We start from the raw sequence: 6,515 nt of genomic DNA on the forward strand, positions 1-6,515 counted from the left end.
GTAAAGCCCCTCTCCCTCTTTTCAAACTTCTCATTTCAAAATTCATTGCTTTGCTCTTGATATTCCTCAAGCCGAGCAGCAACAGGACTCGGCTATCCCAGCCGCGCATCAATGATTCACTGTCTTACTACGGGCTGGAATTTAACAACATGCAGCAACAGAAAGCTTGGATGTGCATTTGTGCTTGTTTGCCGGCCAGTGAAAAACAGAGCATTTGAAATTTTACCAATTCAAGAGATGGCAAGCCCCTAAAAAGTGGTTCTCAATCATTTTGTGCCCGATTTTGTGTGTAGCCACTAGCCAGCAGTCTTTTATGGTTGCGTCCCACAAAGAAAGAAATAGTTTCAACTGCATGCTGGTGGCAATGAAAGACACACAAAAAAAGGCATCCAACCTTTTGAATAATTGAGGGGGATAGTTTTCTTTTTTTTATTGAAGCCAGACTGCAGGTAGATCTGATGTGGGGTCAGCTCTTGTACAGATATCCCAGAAATCAAAGCATATTTGACAAAGCTAAACATGACAGAAATCCTTGATAGGTTTAAAAGAGAGGACTTACTCCCCATTTGGTTAAAAATCCATTATTTTGGTATAGCTTCTCTTTGTGAGCCAAGAAAAAAAAGTAGGATTCTGCATTAGATGTTTCCTAACAAAGTCATTCAAGGACAGCATACACTGCCTTCAGAGAAGCAGCTCTAAGGATGACATCAAATCTGCCACTCAAGTCAATCTCTCCCCTCCTGACACTACAGGTTGCAAATTTGCAAGAAAAATCTATCGCTTGTTACCACTCCACCCATCAGCGCTGTTCTCCCCTTGTTTTCCTCTGTAAAGAAGCTCCCAACATTATCAAAGTTGACTCTTGACATAAGGAACAAAATTTCCCTATTCCATTTTCTTTGCATGAATCGTTTATATGTTACAGTTGTTGTTTTTTCTTTTTTAACAAAGTAGCCACTTATTGCTCAGGCCACACCTCAACCTGAATACACCACAAAAACTGGTGCATACATACTTTGACAGACCTAATTACATGAAACATGCCACTGGAATGTTCCCATTACATTGCAGTAAGCCGTTTTATGCCTTTGACGCAAGGGATATCGATTGTTGTTAAGCCGATTGCCATTTTCAAATTGAATTGAATAGATTGCCATGTTGTCTGTCCTCTTGCATTATCTGAATGAAGCATATGCACTGGCTGATTTATTAAACTGCATGTTACAGCACATAGTGTTTCAATCAATCAGCGTTTGTACGCTGATAAAAAGAAATGAAAGAGGCATGAAAAAGAAAAGTAACAAATTAATGGCGTCATTAGGCCCAAATCTAATCTCCTAAAAAGGAAATTTTGAGAGTGTTTTTCTTGAGAATTGGTTGCTTTAGATATCAGTTTCACCTCATGTGTAACTAACACATAAGGAATGAAAGCATAGGGAAAGGTGAAGCAGATTTACAAGAAAATAGCTTCACTTTTCAATTCCACAGCAGATTAGAAGTAAATAGTGGGTAATAGTGTCCCGGGTATATTGGAGCCATATTTCTAGAACAAAGTATCACTAGAGGCCACCTTTTCAACCTGGATCATTATTCATTGAGTAATGTTTCCAGCACTGAAGCAGTCCCGCTGTCTTTTTATGTGAAAACCATTTTCAAATCTGTGCCATACCTCAGCCTTGGAGCTCTGGTGAGATAAGCTCATGGGATTTCTCTCATACAGGTGCCTTTGCTTATTTATCCTTCCTCGGATATATTCTGTGCTAACCATCCGTCACTCCACGCCAGCAGAACTTTGTCACCATTGTGCCTGGTCCTGAACATCAGCCCTCTCAACACCCTCTTATTGTTGGCTCCAGTGGGTGGCCAGCAAGATGTGTGATCTTCCCCACAGGCGGTACTTACTCTACAGTTCTCCAGAACTGACAGGTGTATGGGGAAGAAAACGACCTAAAAAAACCGCCCCGTAAATCAGTCCTGCCCAGAGTACTGACCCAAAGATTCGCTCAGTCTTGAGAAAGCACAGGACTCTGTTTTTTTTGCTCGTATCCATAAATTTCTTTTGCTTTCTGGTTCATTCGTTTATTCAATGTGAACAGACGGAAGGATAGCTATGACTCTGGAAATGAAAATCTGTGAAACTCCATGAGAGTGGGTGGGCCCTGGCCCTGGGGCAGAGACAAATTACCCGAGGCACATTGCTTTGTACTTTAAGGCGGTGCTTCCTCTTGAATTGTCTATTTTCAACATGAATAGGTATGAGAGCAAAATGAGGCATTTCCTTTAATTAGAAACCCTAGGTACAACAGAATGTGCTCTTTTTGTTCTTTGCCTAATTAGGCTGCATTTATCTAGAAATATGCATTCTCTTCTTACCTGAGCACAAGTTCGGGCCACCCTTAAGGGGTTGACCCAGTAAAAGTTACAGGGATGGCATGCGCATGTGTTCGCATGGGAACTAGTACGTGTGTGGAAACCTAACGCAACCCTTCAGCGAGGGGCGAGTGTGTGTCACGTCAAGAAATCCACGGCTCTCCCTGTGAAATGGCAAGTATAGAAGTCAATTTCAATTCCAACTGTGGAAAACCACATCATCACTATCCCAGAGTCAAAAGGGTAACGTACACATGCACATCTACAGGCATAGCCACATACTTGTTTTTTACTCTGAAGACAGCCGGTCTTTGGGGAGTCCTGTAAAGAAGTGTGTATGCGTATTCATTTCATCTTTTGACACACCTGTCAAACCAAACCAGGTAGTTGTTCTGTGAAGGTTAAGACAAAGTTCTAACTTCAGAGACAGACAGGAGAAACAACAGCTCTGAGGCACAGAGTTGTGTCAGTGTTCTGACTCGATGTTTTGTAAGCATTCTGACAAATGCTATAGCTGACGTGACTTTTCAAAGGAGTCCTCCTCCCAGAAACCGTTGCTATTTAAGTCCATCAGCATGGCTGTGGATGCAGTGGAAACACACATGTTTGCAGGGTCTTTGCACCCAAAATATAATTGTCAGGTTCAAATCCCTACAAATTCATAAAGAAGAAAGAGAGAGACGTTTAGGATTTTATATACTCATGAGGAGAGCTGATGAGGAGACAGCTTTCACAGCTTCATCCTGATCACTCTAACCATCTGCTCACGCCTCCTCCATTTTATTCAGAAGTGGGTGTGTACAAACAGCTCTCAAAAGAAAGGAAGGGGGATCCAGTTTCAGGCCGGATTCCTAACAGTGGAATTTACGACCTTCACACAAATGAGCAAAGCACAACTTTGCTTAAAACTCTTAATCAATACAAAAACAGAGTATATATTGGATAACTAACATAAAATGTATTTACAACTCAACAATAATGTTTTGTAATATAATATATTCAAGGGAAACCTCATGGTGACCCTAAAGCCGGAGGGGACATGACGGACCTCGTCTACTGTGGTCATTTATTACAGTTTTCAATTCAACTCAAATCCAAATTATGTATTATCTTAGCTGACTATAACTGCCATGTTCAAAACTGAAAGTACTTCAGAGTCTAAAATAAATTAATGAAAAAATGTCTTAGAAAAGGGCCTTTTCAGGCTCAAACTTGAACAAAATTCCAGTTTGAATGACAAAAAATTACTTACAAGGAAAAGATATACAGCCAGATAAATAGCCAGCCTCAGCTATATTACCGGCATGGATAAAATCAACATGGTCACACGGTTCAGCTGGTCTTATCCCAAAAAGACGGTAAAAAATGAATGATTATCAAATCTGTATGGTAACAAGGGTGTTACTATGGAAACCTGGGCTGATATCCGAGGTACGTAATGAAGTGTTAGTTAATGTAAATAGTGGAAGGAAACCTGGCTCAGCAATCAGATGAAGCTCCACACTTTGAGTTAGTTTGAATATTCTTTTTTAATTTTTCCTTGCGATTCTACTGCCAAGTGCCCATGAAATGTTTAATTTTGGCCAGATTATCTGAACGAGGATTAGATTCCCCAATGAGTGGATTATCGTGTTGTTCTTAGGGAAAAAAAACTAAGCCCAAATAAAGCTGGTTTGAGATTTTGATGGTGTTTAATTGAAGTAAGAGGCTGTTGGATATTATCTTTTTTGCCACATTAAGTAAACTGTGTTTAATTTTTGCTGGAATTGACTGAGTAATTATGACGAAGAAGTTGTTGAGAAAAAAAAAAAGTCTAATATTCTCCAAGACAGCACTTGTATTTCTCAAACTTAAACTTGTTCGTCTTTCAAAACCATCAGCTCACCAACTCAAAAACTTTCTCCTCCATATAGTCCACATTTGCATATGTTCCCTACAAAATAGCGTTGTGGCTCACTGGATTGTATTATTTCAAGTAGTCCAGCACAGAATAACAACTTCCCGCTTTAGAGGAAACCCCCCCCCCCACACACTCTGTTAAACTAGGATCCGGAAAACTGACAATCAAGTGATGTCACAAATGTGCAACACTATGGCATTAACTCTGTTAATACTCAACTATCTTCGATGACTTATTTAAAAACAGTTTAACTGAAGATTTTTTTTTTTTTTCTAAGATTGGGGCTCCAGCTTTGAAAATATGCCAACTTCCAGTGTTTAATTTACCCTTTAACTTCTTGTAAATTAAATAGCATTTAAAAAAATTGTCCACACACAGGTTGTTTTCCTTTATATTCACTGTCCTTGTAAGGATCTAATTTTTATATGTATTTTTTTGGCGGATCACCTCAATGAGGTGTAGATAGATTTAGATAGATTTATTAAAGACTCGTAGTCCAGATCACATAGAAAAACAATCAATTATAAAAGTATATAAAAAGAATATTCATAAAACAAATATATAAAAACACTCCTAATCTTTTAGGAGGCAATCATACCAATGTTTCCAATATACAGAAGTATATCTTACTGTACTATATTTAATGTTAGTCAACAGTAGGATAATTCTATTATTAGACTCATTTAGCCGGCAAATACATTTATACATAAGCTTCCTTAAAACAGCCATCAAAGAGCTGACATTCTCAGACACAAACAGTTCACTGGCACTGCTCCATATGGGCTTCTTTAACAAAAGTCTTAATGCATCATTATATGCCACCTTCAATCTCTCTGAAGGCTGGCTTTTTTATAATTGCACCATAAGTGTGCCGTATACAGTGAGGGACAATATGATCTAAACAAGTTCAGTTTAACTTCATCAGACCAATATCCAAATTTCCGAACTAGAACATTAGCTTGAGCATATAACATTCGAACCTGACGGTAAATGTCCACATCATCTGATAGACGGTCTGTCAGCCCATGACCGAGATATTTTACTTCATTTGAGTTATTCAATAAGATCCCAGACAGCTTAAAATGAGGGAAAACCCTATATTTGTCTTCTTTAGTGCGACATATCAGAATGACACTTTTTGATGGGTTGAATTTAACTTCATGAAGTTCACCGTATACCGAACACACATTAAGCAACTTCTGAAGACCAGCTGAACTTGGTCTAAAAACCACTAAGTCATCAGCATACATCAAGTGGTTTATAACTGTGCCTCCAACCATACAGCCAGTTTTACACAGATTTAACTGCTTAGAAAGGGCATAGGTATCCCTTCTTACAAAATTGTGAAAATGTAAATTATTTAAATATATATATATATAAATATATTGTGATTTTTGTCAGCCGAGATGAATCACAGTATAGCCACAAGTTTATTATTAAAACAGTTTTCATGTATAATTTTTGTTATAATAGTCGGTACCCTTCAGCCATTTTAATATATAAAACCGTGAAGTTTTAAGGAAAATGAGCAGAAAATTTGGTCCGGTTTTCATAGCTGCCATTCGCATGCTTTGCAGAATGGGATTTTTCTGCTGGAGATCTGCTATAAATGTGATAAAGGCGGCACAAAGTATAAAGAGTATAAAGCTGTAACTTTTTATTATTTATTTTTTTTTTTATAAATGTAAAGTAATGTGTCTGAGAATCTCCATCATCCAGGTCAAGGCAACCCAAAGTGCTTAAAGGTCCCATGGCATGAAAATTTCACTCTCAGAGGTTTTTTAGCCTTAAAATGAGTTCCTCTAGCCTCCTTAAGTCACTCCAGTGAGTAGAAATTGCGAAATGTATTCACTGAGCAGTACAGCATTTCCTCCATGTTTTGAATAGAGCGCCTCCAAGTGTCTCGTTGACTCAAGGCTCCTGGTATGACGTCATGCCAGGATAGAGCTCATCAAAATTTCCCACCCCCTCTCTCCACCACGCCCTCTGTCTCCACCCACACCTGCATTACCTTACCCGCCCAACTCATGTAGAGTAGACCGAGACTCGCCAAAGAAGAAGACTCGCCACGACTGAAGACAGTCACAGAAGATACAGCAATGGCTTCCAAACGACGTTACCATGCGAAATGTACTGTGCCAGGATGTGAAGATGAAGAGAAGAATATGTTTCCGCTTCCATCCTCTGTCCCTTTGAAAACGGAATGGCTTAATTTCATTTACGAGGGAGAGTGCCCATGCATGTT

Source organism: Odontesthes bonariensis, chromosome 18 (assembly GCF_027942865.1).
Source record: "Odontesthes bonariensis isolate fOdoBon6 chromosome 18, fOdoBon6.hap1, whole genome shotgun sequence".
NCBI lineage: Eukaryota > Metazoa > Chordata > Actinopteri > Atheriniformes > Atherinopsidae > Odontesthes > Odontesthes bonariensis.